This window comes from Hypanus sabinus, chromosome 8 (genome assembly GCF_030144855.1).
Source record: "Hypanus sabinus isolate sHypSab1 chromosome 8, sHypSab1.hap1, whole genome shotgun sequence".
NCBI lineage: Eukaryota > Metazoa > Chordata > Chondrichthyes > Myliobatiformes > Dasyatidae > Hypanus > Hypanus sabinus.
The window spans coordinates 54648173-54662232 of NC_082713.1; the positions used below are offsets into that span (position 1 = coordinate 54648173).

A 14060-nucleotide genomic window follows, 5' to 3' on the forward strand; every position below is an offset into this window, starting at 1 on the left:
TCCCAATACCAAATCAAGTACAGCCTCTCCTCTTGTAGGCTTATCTACATATTGTGTCAAGAAACCTTCCTGAACACACCTAACAAACTCCACCCCATCTAAATCCAAATGTGCACATAAGTTGGAGCACATCTTGAAGTTAGTTGTCTTTAACTCACACACTGGACCCACAGTCTGCATGAAAGAACACACCACCTTCCAAATGTCACTTGAAATCCATTGCGAATAAATGGGCTCCCCCCACGGGAGTACTGGTCCTTCTTCTTTAAAGTCATTTATCTGTACAAAGCAACTTGTGCAACAGGGATGGCATCCTCAGCCACCTTCCCTCCTGTCTTCTCCCAGCTCCTGCCAAAAAGCCCTCGACCCACAACAGTGTCCGTCACCAAAAACCTCTTCACCTAGCATTCTCTAGTACCTTCTCCCAATTCCACCATCCTGATTGGCTGACACAACATTCTGAAGTTGAACATCATAGCTCTTTATCTTTAGCTCAAACCCAAACATGCTAAAAGCAGAACAGACTGCTCTTACAGAACTGCTAAAATGAAATACCTGCAGCATAGCAGTAAAAATCTTAATCAAGGTGTTACAGAAGTAATACCAGAAATATAAGATAGTTGATGTACAGTTTGGGGCCGTATGTTATAATGTCTCATGCTATCATATTCCTCTTGTATAGAGGAGGCAACAATAGGCAATATGGCCTCTAAATGTTGTCCTTCAAATCAAAATCACTTCCCATGTGGATCTTCCAACTAGATCGTAAAGTGTACAATTCCTTCATGTCTGCCTATTGAGTCATTCTTGAATGTACGAAAAACAATGCATCCTGTGCCCTCTGAAATAGAGAAGTCCAAAGATTCTCAGCAATCCTTGAAGTTGGTCTTCACCACAGTCCTAATGATTGACTTCTTACTGTAAGATTACGCTCTACTTTGATTCGCTTAAGCCAAAGGAAACAATTTGCCAAACTTTGACAGAATTTTGTAATGAGGTCATCTTTCATTTTCTGAACTCTAGTGAGAGTAGCCTAATTGTATGTAATATGTCCTGCTTCATTCATTCTAACAAATGTAAATTGCACTGCCTGTAAGGTGACATGGGGCATGGAATTCAGAGTTTCGGATGGTGCTGTTCATGTGGTTTCATTATTGTCCTGTTCAATAAAGGCCAATTTATGGCTTGTTGCCTTAATTGGTGTTATATCTCCATATTAAATTTTAGTAGTTCGTACAAAGTTAATATAGAGCTACAACAGCAGTTTAAAAAAATATATACTTGTTTTAATTATGAGAGGCATATGGTTAGAGAGGGGAAATTTAAAGTTGGGAAATATTTTTTATATACAGAGATTAGTAGGTGCCTGGAACATAATGTACCTTTTATGGTCTCCTGTCAAGTGCATATTGTCATTATTTTTCCAAATAATATTCTACCTGCCATGTTTTACCCACTTCAAATATTTTCTCTATATTTCATTATGTATAAGAACATAGATCAGTACAGCACTTGACAGGCTATTGGATTCACAATTTTGTGCTGATCTTGATGCCAATTTATACTAAATGTCTTTCTCCTGTGAATTATCCATTTCCCTCCACTATCTTCTAAATCAAGTGAGACTCTAAGAACCCCTTAAATGCCACAAAACTACTTGATTCCATTACTACCGGAGTAACCTATTCCAGGCACCTATCACACTCTGTATATAAAATCTTGCTGCTCATGTCACCTTTAAATTTTCTATTAAAACCTTAAAAGTATATCCTCTGTTTAACATTTCTATCCTGGAGAAATGATCTAAATGCTTATGCCTCTCATAATTTTTTTAAAAAACTATGACGTTTCCCCTCAGCCTATGATGCTCCAGGGAGAACAATACAGTTTTGTCTAATGTTTCCTTATAGTTCATTACAACTAACCCAGGTGGCATCCTGGTAAAGCTTTTCTGCAGCCTTTCCTTGGTCTCCACCTCCTTTTTATAATGCCACCAGAACTGCATGCAATACTTCATGTGTTCTGACCAAAGTTTGTTTTCATTAATGCAGTATATGACTTCCTTACTCATGTACTCAGCACGCCTGCCAATGAAGAAAGGTATGTCATATGCTCTGTTTACCAATTTATCCACTTGCATTGCCACTCTCAGTGAACTATAGACCTAGACCCCAAGATCCCTCTGCATCTCAATGCCATTAAGAGGTCTACCATTAACTGTACACTTTCTCCTTTTATTTAACATCCCAAAGTACAAGTCCTCACACTTGTCTAGATTAACCTGCATTTGTACTTTTCTGTTCATATCTGTAACGTATATCTTGTTGCATTCTTTGGTAGTCCTTTCCACTGTCCACAACAACTGATCTTGGTGTCATCCACAAATTTGCAAATCCACACATTACATTTTCATCAATGTCATTGATATATCACAACAACTGATGTCCCAGCATTTATCTTTGTCACTCGTCACTTACAGCTAGAATAACAGCCTTCAAAGCCAGCTTACTGTGTTATTGGTCAAGCCAATTCTGAATCCAGAGTTGCATTTTATCCTGGATCCTATTCATCTTTATCCTCTAAATCAATGAGGAACTATTTTATACCTTAAAACACAATTAACTGTTTGGTCACGAGTCCCAAAATGTTCACCCACAATCAAGGCTGTCACTTGGCCTGGCTCATTTCTCAGAACCAGATCTAGTATGCTTTCTCTTCTGATTAGACTCTCCACATACTCTTTCAAGAAACCATCTTGAATGCACTGAATAAATCCTGCCCCATCCAAGTCTTATATTAAGGAAGTTTGAGTCAATTCTGCGGAAGTTAAAGTCCCCCCACTCTGACAAGCTTGTTGGTTCTGCAGCTTTCCATATTATGTCTACATACAAACCCCATTTCCAGAAAAGTTGAGATATTTTCCAAAATGCAATAAAAACAAAAATCTGTGATATGTTAATTCACATGAACCTTTATTTAACTGACAAAAGTACAAAGAAGAGATTTTCACTAGTTTTACTGACCAACTTAATTGTATTTTGTAAATATACACACATTTGGAAATGGGGTTTGTACTTGTTCCTCCACCTCTCAGTGGCTAGTAGTGGGCTATCAGCATTATTTCATCTTTCTATTTGTAGAGCACCCAATTATCAGCAGTGGAACCCCTCCACCATTATTACACCCTTTTCTGGAGCATTGAGTATCAGTTCTGTCCCTCATGCAACCAGGTATCTCTAATGGGAATTAAAACAGCGTACTTTCAAGTGCTGATCCCAACTCAAAGTTTATTCTTCTTACCTGTAAAACTCCTAGTATTGAAATAAATATATTTTAGTCCATGAATCCCACTGTTTATTAGCCTGCTCCTTACTGTGCTTTCTTTCCGTCTTACTTGTCATGCTTTTTTACCCTAAACCCTACGACCTGTTGTCCTGCTGTAATGGTGTCTATCCCCTTGCTACTTAGTTAAAACCCTCCCAAGTAGCACTAGCAAACTTCTCAGTAAGCATACTGGTCCTCCACCAGTTCAGATACAAGCCATCTTGTTTGTTCAGGTTCAGTCTGCCCTGGAATGATTCATAAATCTGAAGCCTGCCCTCCTGCACCAGCTCCTTTTTGTAATTATCTGGTTTTCTGTATTAATTACTCATAAAATGTGTTCTGATCTTCATCTATACCACAATAATAGACAAACACAATCTGCCTAAACTAATAAAATCCTGTATTTCTTCTCATCAATACTGGGTACACCATTTAAACAATCACAGTGTAGGTTCAAAAAAAGTATCTGAACCTCTGGGGTAATGCCTTCTCCAAAAGCTATTTGGAATCAGATGTTCCAATCAATGAGATGAAATTAGAGGGCTGCGTTGTAGAGGTGCCCTGTCTCTAAAAAAGACACACAAAGTCAGGTTACTGACAGAGCCTGCTCTTCTCAAGGAAGATGTTTATGTGCACCATGCCTCGATCAAGTCACAAACAAGAGAAAATATTAAAATGTTCGAAATCCAAGTAACACACAAAGTGCTGGAGGAACTCAGCAGGCCAGGCTGCATCTATGGAAAAAAGTAGTTGACGTTTCAGCCAAGACCCTTCGGCAGGACTGGAGAAAAAAAAGATGAGGAGTAGATATAAAAGGTGGGGGAACATAAGGTGATAGGTGAAACCAGGAGAGGGAGTGATGACGTAAAGAGCTGAGAAGTGAAAGAGATACAGAGCTGGAGAAGGGGGGGTCCGATAGGAGAGAGCAGGCCATGGAAGAAGGAAAAGGGAGAGGGGCCACTGGAGGGGATGTGTTGGGCAGGCAAGGAGATGAGGTGAGAGAGGGAATAGGGATGGGGGAATGATGAAGGGGGTGGCATTACCAGAAATTCAAGAAATCAGTGCTCATGCCATCAGGTTAGAGGTTACCCAGATGGAATATAAAATGTTGTTTGTGGCCTCATCGCGACAGAGGAGGCCATGGATTAACATATTGGAATGGGACTGGGAAGTGGAATTAAAATGGGTGGCCAGTGAACAGAGTGTAGGTGCTTGGTGAAACACTCTCCCAATCTATGTTGGGTCTCACTGGAAGCCATACCCCGCACCGGGTACAGTAGATGACCCCAGCAGACCCATGGGTGTAATGTTGCCTTACCTTGAAGGACTGTTTGTGGCCCTGAATGCTAGTGAGGGAGGAGGTGCAGGGGCAGCTGTAGCACTGTTCCACTTATAAAGACAAGTGCCAGGAGGGAGATCAGTGGGGAAGGACGAATGGACAAGGGAGTGCTGTCGGGAGCAATCCCTGTGGAACGCAGAAAGTGGGGGGGAAGGGAAAGATGTGTTTGGTGGTGGGATCCCATTGGATTTGGCGGAAGTTCCAGAGAATTATGTGCTGGATGCGGAGGCTGGTGGGGTAAGGACAAAAGACACCCTATTCTAGGTAGGGTGGCGAGAGGATGGAGTAAGAGTAGATGTGCATGAAATGGAAGAGATGTGGTTGAGGGCAGTATTGATGTTGGACAGCTTGCAATTGTTGAAGGAACAATTAATTCAAAATTGTATCAAGACATTTTACAGGAGAAAACCAGGATAGCAGTCCATCACCTGAAGCTTAATACAAGTTGGATGATGCAACAAGACAATGATCTGAAAGGCAAGAGAAAATCAACAACAGAATGACTTAAAAAAAAGAAAATTTGTGTTTTGGAGTCCAGACCTTAACCCAAATGAAATGCTGTGGCATGACCTGAACAGGGCTGTTCATGCAAGGTATCCCAGAAATATTGATGAATTGAAACAGTTTTGTATGGAGCAATGGTCTAAAGTTCCTCCTTGGCATTGTGCAAGTCTAATCAGCACCTACAGAAATATTTGGTGGTGGTTACTGCTGCTGAAGGAGATTCTGCCAGTTAAGGGTTCACATTTTTTTTGAGACTGGACTGCGAATGATTTAACATTGTGTTCACTATGGACATGAAAAGTACAATTGTGTGTTATTAGTTTAGACAGATTGTGTTTGTCTAATATTTTGGCTTAGATGGTCAGACCACATTTTATGAGTAATTAATGCCAAAAACCAGGTAATTGCAAAAGGTTCACCTACATTTTCTTGCAACTGTTTATTGAAATGCACCATGTCTCCATTTCTCATCCCATTAGCACTTGGTGTGGTTTATAATCCAGAGATCACAACTCTGGAAGTACTGCTTTTTAACTTTCTACCTAGCTCCCTAACATTACTTTTCAGAACCTCATCCCCTGCCTGTGTCACAGGTTCCTTTATGGACCATAACGTCTGGCTGCAGACTGCCCCCTCTCAGAACGTGCTGTACCCCCTGCAAGATATCCTTGACTCCGGCACCAGGGAGGCAAGACACCAGGCTGGAGTCTCAACTGGGCTTACCTGAGCCCTTTACCATTGGGTCCCTATCAGCATCACTCTGCCTGACTTCATCCTTTGCTTCAGGGCTGGGCAGGGTGCCACTAATCTGGCTACTGCTGCTGGCTTTAGAAAGTCAAACTGTTCCCCAAATCCCCTCAACAGTATCCAAAGGCTATATTTAATACTGAGGGGAATGGTTGTTAACCCCCAAACAACAAGGACACATTTTTCTTTCGTTTAAGCAACTTTGCTTTCAACATCACCGTTCAATATCTGAGGGCTGCCACCTTTACACTCCACAGTTCCTCCTTCTCCCACACACATGTGCATAACAGGGAGAGTGCTCGTAAGTATTTGGTACATACATATTCCAAATGAACAGAACTCAACAATCTCCCATCCTTTTTATCTATATATTAAAAAATTAAATTTGAAAAAATTTAAAGACAATTTTAGTTCTAACAGTTCAAATGTCCACTAGGCTATGAGAATTAGTTCTTACCCTTGATGTTAATACAATTCTTAAGGTACCCCCAAATGCTTTCACTAACCGCCTTTGACAGCACCAGAGCTGGAGCTCCCTCCTTTGTGAGGTAGTCAGCCATTTGTTCCTTCGTGGTTGACTATAGAACATGATGAATTTTCTGTGCTTGGACAGGTTCTTTGATGCTGTTTATCTCTTGATGAAGCCTCTTCTCTGTGAGTGCCTTGGTGGATTTGATGGCAGCAACCAAAGAGTAGTTGTCAGTGGCACAAGTTGTTTGTTAACTGTTCTTGTTTGAGTCACCGTGGAAAAGCTCAAAATTCTGTGACAAAAAAACAGCATTAAGAATACCTTCAGACATTGCAAGAATTTCTCCTACCAGCATACTCCGTGCAACTCTTTGGATCCTTTTTGATTGCCAATAAAGAGGTGAAATTCTTCCGTCTTCTCCCATCAGTACAATAAAATGTCCCCCTTGAGTCCCTCCATCAGGAAGATTTCCAAGTGCGGCATCACTGAAGACAACAAGCCTTTTTTTCCAAGCTGTCTATCTAAGCTATCTAACGAGCTATCTTTTCCAAGCTGTTGAAATTTCAAGACTACTTTTTCTGATTGAATTCTGCACACTATCTTGTTTGCCTCACATAAAGTTTGTACTGTGGTATTTTTTGTGCTGGATGCCAAGTTGCTGGCATCAAACATCATGTCCGGTCTGCGCAGCCTTGCTGCCCGTAGAACCTGACCTATCTTTGACCTAAGTTGCTCAGCTTCAGCTTCACTGAGGGGTGCATCCCGTTGCGTGGCACATGAGGATTTTATGCGGATTGGCTGAAGGTTCCTGATGCAGCTTTCTTGGTGCAGTTGTATATTCCGCCAACAGCAAGGATGCTTCATAGCAGAATCTGCCATCTTCCTCCCATCCAACCTGAAAAACTGACTTTAAAACTGAGGGATAAGTGTTGGGGCAAAGTTTTGTGAGCCTCCATGTATGAAGTCATCTACCTAACATGCAAGTACTCCAAACACATGATGTCCTGAATCTTGCCAGTAAAAAAAAAACAACTGGATCCACTCATGACATCTATCCACCTGTTTTCAACATTATTTCCTTGCTCCAGTTCATGTAGGTCTACAGCTACTGTTTCATTGTATTCAGATGCTAGTGGCAGACCAACCACAGGCTTGAACTTGGGCTTTCCTAACTTTTGGCATGTCTCACAGCTGTCAAATATCTGCTTTAGAATGGAATAATAATCTCCATATTTGTTTCCTGACTGCCCAAACTGCTTGTGAAGTTTGAGCAACAATTTGCATTTCTCACCTACGGTCATGTTTTGTGTAACAATACTTCATTCTCATAATGATTCTCAGTAATGCCTTATCTAGGATGGTTCACACAGTGATATCCAGAGCTGGTGAGTTCAACAGACACGGGCTGTTGAAACGTTGCTGTTTGGTCATTCTCCATATCCAGTACGGCTCCTGCTTTCTTTAGGAAAGATTATCCACTTGGCATGATTAACTTATTATTATTTAATTATTTGTGGTTTTATATTGCTATATTTCTACATTATGCTTAGTTGGAGCGGCTGTAACGAAACCCATTTTCCCTCAGGATCAATAAAGTATGTCTATCTGTTACTCAAGAGTAATAGAATGTTTACTGGTACCACCTCCCTTTCAATGTAGCACTTTGTCTGCCCTATTATTGTGAGAATTTTCACTCTTTTGGTGGAATGTACAATTTTTTCATCTCCAAATTTGAATACTTTGTTCCTAAGTGTATCTGTGTTCACCAGTTTCTGCACTTCATTCTGGTTTAGTTCACTTTCAAGCCATTTTTCACCACTCACTGTGTGTGTGCGCACGCTGTATCAATAACAGCAGATTCTAAAGATTCTATTATCAAAATCTCTGCCTCAAATGACTCTGCAATAGTAAGTGATTCTTTCACAATGTGATTATGCCATTCTTTTCCATTTTGAGGTTTGTTATTTTCTTCAGTTAGCTTGACTTGTTCGGTTTTGTGCAGAAAGTTTCATGCCCAGTGGTAAATACTTCGACATACTGCACCTTTTGATCTCCTACCGTACTTGTTTGTTGGATTTGTGCCAGGTAATGGTACCCTTAACTGGTCCCTCTGTGATCTACGCTTGCAAAACTCTTGTTTCTGTTCAGAGAAGTATGCGGTTTTCTGACTCAAACTAATTCCAACCATCGTCTTAGCAGCCTTTTCTCCCAAAACCCTCTTCAGTGCTGATTTCATAGATGCATATGAAAGTTTTTTCTTTCTTTTCAAATCTTCTTATTATTATTCAAAAATAACACAGGTACATCGAAGTAACAACACTTATAATGTCTCAAAAAAATTATCTTAAAAATTGAAAATTTTTGTGAATTTAAAAAAAAAACCGAAGCAAGGAAAGTGAGAGAAAAAAAAGAAATCCATTGGGAGCCATTGTCATTGTACAACCCTGGAGCCATTGTCATACAGAAAGCTTCTAAAAATAAACATCAAACCGCCAACAAGAAAGAAAGATGTATCAAAAAAAGTTTGCACTTAGATCGTGGAGGAAATCTATCAGTTAACTGAAATGATAATAACGAGCAAATGAGCCCCATCTCTTTTCAAAATCAAATAAAGGTTGATAAGCGTCCTTTACTTAAGATTAAGCAGGATTGGGAGAAGGAACTCAATTTGACTTTTATATGGGAGGATTGGACGAGGATTCTGAAGCTGGTTAACTCTTCTTCAATCTGTGCTAGTCATTCACTGATTCAATTTAAAATTGTACATCATTACCATTTGACGAAGGAGAGACTTTCTAAAATATTTCCCAATGTTGACAAGTATTGTGATAGGTGTAAAACTGAGATAGCTACACTGACACATATGTTCTGGTCATGTTCTATATTAAAACAGGTTTGGAATTCAAGAAGTCAGTCTTTTCAACAATTTCTAAAGCACTCAGAATCAACTTGCAACCTAATAAATTTGACTGTGCTGTTTGGAATAATTCCTCAAAATATCCATGGTATTTCTGCGTCTGACCAACATGTTAATGCGTTTGTTACATTGATAGCTGGGAGGGCCATCTTGTTGAAATGGAAGGATATATCAGCTCCTACTTTGTCACAATGGTTCTCTCAAGTGATGCTATGTCTTAGCTTGGAGAAAATTAGAAGCATATGAAAGTTCTGTGCATGCAGTTAACGCTAGGTCTCTATGTCTAGACACATAGTATCCAACAATTTAACAGTTAATACAGCATCAGGAAGTTCCATTTTGTATTTATGCATGAGGCTGCACTTTTGTTCAAAATCAATAATATAATCAGCCATAGTTTTAGAATTGTCTCTGGAAATTTTGTCAAAGTCTGAATATGCCTCATGAATCCGATCCTTTTCCTCCTTCAAAGAAAACAGTCAAGTGTATTTATCAGCATACTCATACTGTCATCTTTGTTCAAGTCTTCCAACGAAATTCTCATCATGGTCTCTCTTGCTCTTCCTGAAAGCAACAACGCAACAGCCAAGGTTTGCTTTGTCTTCTCCAGTTCCGTATTCCAATTTCATTTTTCCAGCTTTCGTAATGCTTGCTCTCGTCAAATGTCAGCAGGTACCTATAACTGGTAACCCTCCTCTGCTTCTACAGTTAATGCCAAAACATGCTTTTTTTGTTTTAACAACTTTACTTCCAATGTCTCCCTGAGAGCTGCCACCTTTACATTCCACAATTTCCCCTTCTCCCACGCGTACACGCATAACAAGGAGAATCCACATGCGTACTAAATACTTATGTAGCCCAAATGAACAGAACTTGACATGGCCACAGGGGAATCTAGTCAGGGGAGTCTGACTACCCCACACCCTCCCCCCCACTTCTCCTAGTGGTCACCCTATAAATTGCCTCCATATGATCCTGAGTACATTCATCTGTGCCTCCAATTTCCTGACCTAGTCTGACAGGACCTGCTGCTGGTGTACTTCCCACAGATGTAGTCACAAGGGAGACTATGAGTTTCCTGACTTCCCACATCTTGCAGGAGGAGCCTTGCCTGCCACTTTGTGCAGGCTAAGTCATATGTCACATAACAAAAGAAAAATAGAGATCTTAAATGTTCCTACCACCATTTACCTGTGCCTCATGACCAAAGCCTCAACTCCCCACTCCACGCCATTTAACCCTGCCTTTCCTTTATTGGCTGAGTTGCCACACAATCAAAAATAACTTTAAAAATGCTGCTAGCTTTTTACCCCCGATTTCTCTGCCAGCTGCTTGCTTGCTCCCTCCCTTTCCAATCCTGGTCTGATTTATAAGAATGTTACTAGGGCTGGAGAATTTTAATTATGTCTGGCTGTTTCCTTTTGTAGTCAATTCAAAATGTGTAAAACTGAGGGCTAAAAAAAACTAGGATCTATTCCTCAGCTAAAAAGACAGTAACTTGGCAACGTAAGTGTAAGTTATTAATTAGGAACGAGAGGCATGATTAACTATTTTTAAAGATGCATAGTCTTATAGGTATCCAGTGCTCGTTACTTGAAAGGGTCACAAAAAGACAAATCAGTATAAAATTTAAAAGTAACATGAATGTTTATCACGTGCTGTAACCCAAGGTCTACAAAACTAGAGATGGGATGTGGAATTATTCTGTATTTGTAGAGGTGTGAATGGGGAAGAATGACATCAATCTTATTTTCTTGGAGATTCAGTGTGTTTAATTTTTGAAGTTTGCTTCCTGCATTTTTTATATCTTCCATTCCACATCATTCTTCTGACTTTTAATATGTGGCACTTCAGTCACCTTCACCTTTCTTTGACACCTAGATGATGTCTAAACTTCCAGTTTTTATGTTTGCTGTGGTCTGTTGTAAGTGATTATGTTGGCTACCTTTTCACATAATTTAAAAATTTCTTTTGACTAGTCAGTCTCACTAGCCACATGTAGAATGCCGTGAGTTGGTCTATACAACCATAGTGGATTCCAACGGTACACTGAAGTGCTCCAATTTTGCTTACAAAGCCTTGCTCACCATTGCCAAATAAAAAATTTGTTTTATATTTAATACTTTTAAGTTGTTTCTAGCTGAGGCAGGGTAACTTAATAAGGAAAGTATCTCATCTTCCCCTATGCCTCCATGCCCATTAAGATCAGTGAAACTTCAGACCTGCTATCTGGTCTATGTTATTTCTCCAGGGAAATGTTGGGAAATACCAAGATTGGGTTCTGAGTACAGTGGCAGGTTAAAAAGACTTTCTAAATCTGTCAGTGGGTTCCAGATGCTGTTCTTAAAGTTTTCAAAGCTAAAAATAAAATTAAATAATACATCACTGATGGAGTAAATTAAAAAGTTACAGAATTACTGTCACAAATATGATTAACTTCTTCCAGAAAAGTGCATCTCCATATCTTCCATTGCTTTAGACACAATGCACAGTACAGATCACCTCTATGGCATTTATAATGTACCATAGACCCAAATGTTACACTGATGTTTTTTAAACAGAGAAGAGAACACTTTTTGTTGAGAATAATAGTTTCAAATAATCTTCTGTTTTAGTCTGTTGAATGGGTGATAAACAATGATCTACATTCTAAATAGTTTCCCCTATCTTTTAGCTTCTGCAATTCCACTTCATTTAAAAAAATTAAGGTGAGCTTATTAAAAGTTAAAGTTAATTGCACATATTTAACATGTAATTCTATCATTAGGGAAGTTTGTACCAGTTATAATGAAATCTCCTCCCATTCCTGTAGTCCACCATTCCCACTCTTCCAACCGATTTTCTCCTGCCCACTGAAGCAGTTTTAGGTTCCACCATTGTATGCATCACACCTTATTCGAGAATACCCGTTATCATATCTTCCATATTTTTGAGAGTGCAAATCTGCAGAATACTGCTTTAAACTTACCCATGGTAAAGTATTCAATATGTAAGAAAAGATGGGAATAATGCAGTGTAAATTCTGCTCATAAAAATAATGAAATTTGACAGTAAATGCAATTTTTAACAATTTCTGGTTTTGGATACTATCTGGCATAGTTATTTAATGAAAACTGTATTCACCTTACTAAGTAGCTGAAAGTTCTCTTTAGCTATACTGAACGTGTTTAATGCTGTTAAATTTGCAAGATGTGGGATCTTGATCTGGACAACAAAAGTGGTCACCTCAGTGTGTTATTGCAATACAACTTACTGATGCCACTGATTGCGTGGTAGAATACTGATGGTAGAAAGAATGAATATTTAAGTTAACTGCATTGGATGCCCTAAATGTTATCATTCTATTTGGGTGTTATTGTCGTTGCACTCATCCAGCCAAGTAGAGAGCATTCTATCATGGCTGTCATGTGCCTAATGGATTGTAATAAAAAGCTTTATGGAGTTGCAAAGTGAGCCACTTGCTGTTAAGTACTACATTCAGTCCTCTCTTGCACTCAGTGCAAAGGTGCAGAATTTGATATAATGGCATAGGTTGTATCATTGAATATCAAAAGGATATGGATGATCCAGAGTACATATATAGAATGAACATTGCATATTGCTTATCAGCCAACTTTGATTTTTATCTGGGTGTTGCAGACAAGACATCAAATGCTGCTTTAAATAAGGCACTACTGGTAGAATTAAACAATGTGCAATCACCAGTAAGATTTTCACTTTATACCTTTAGATATTTTAACTGAAATCAAATACTCTATTTGATGCTCACTTCCTGAAATATTCATCCAGTTGTTCCTTGATGTGTTTTTCACCTTCACGTCTTCAGCCTTTCTCTCTGACACAGCTTCTGTATGTGTGTCATCCTAGGAGGTATCCCAGCATCTAAGTTAAAACTGTGCCCCCAAACAATAATTGGAATCCCAGATCTCTTTATCAGGTTCAGATCTTTATTATATATTGCATATTGACTAATTTCTCACCAACTTTCTCTTCTCTGGAGTAAATCACAAGATAGAAGCAGAATTAAGCTATTTGGCCCATCAAACCTGCTCTGCAGTTTGATCATGGCTGATTAATTTTCTCTCTCAAGCACTTTCTCCTGCCTTCTTCCTGTAACGTTTGATGACTTTACTAATTAAGTACTTATCAACTTCCACTTTAAGTATATCAAGTGGCTGCTTAATATGGTGACCAGATTTGTACATAGTATCCCTTTATGGACTATATTCCACATCGTTTGTTTCTTCACCTATCATTCGAAGTGCTATTCTTTGATCCATCTTCCCTCTTTATTTGTTTTGCAATTATATCAAAATTAATCTCAATTCTTCAATGTTTTTAGGAAGAGGAATGATCATGAGGTCAAAATATATGTTGGCAGTAAATTTTCAATAAATTAACAAAGAATTACCTTCCATTTTCCAAACTTTACTATTTCTATCCTAGTGGATTTTCAATTATCACTGGATCTCAGTGCATAATAAAACAGTATGTATTCTGGTAGAAGAGGATAATTTAGAGCCATGTTACCTCAAGTTATTCTTGAATGCAACTTCGGAAGCAGCTTTTCTTCCCAGCCCTATTGTTATGCATGATCTGAGAATATAGAATACATAGATTTATATAGTTACATTTAAAACAAAGTATTTGCCTGTAAATTAAATCCAGGTGTTTCCAAATGGATCTCACACTTCTTTATGGAACCTTCGTGTCCTCAGCACTTCCTATAGTCTTAAACCATCCTATTGGCTTTACCCTCT

At 39.0% G+C, this 14060-nt stretch overlaps 1 protein-coding gene across 5 annotated transcripts in view; it reads left to right on the plus strand.

The window, feature by feature from the left end:
• The window catches only part of LOC132398153 (ecto-NOX disulfide-thiol exchanger 2-like), a 295748-nt gene that overhangs the window by 226148 nt on the left and 55540 nt on the right, over positions 1-14060 (plus strand). The gene's annotated exons all lie outside the window — the stretch shown is intronic.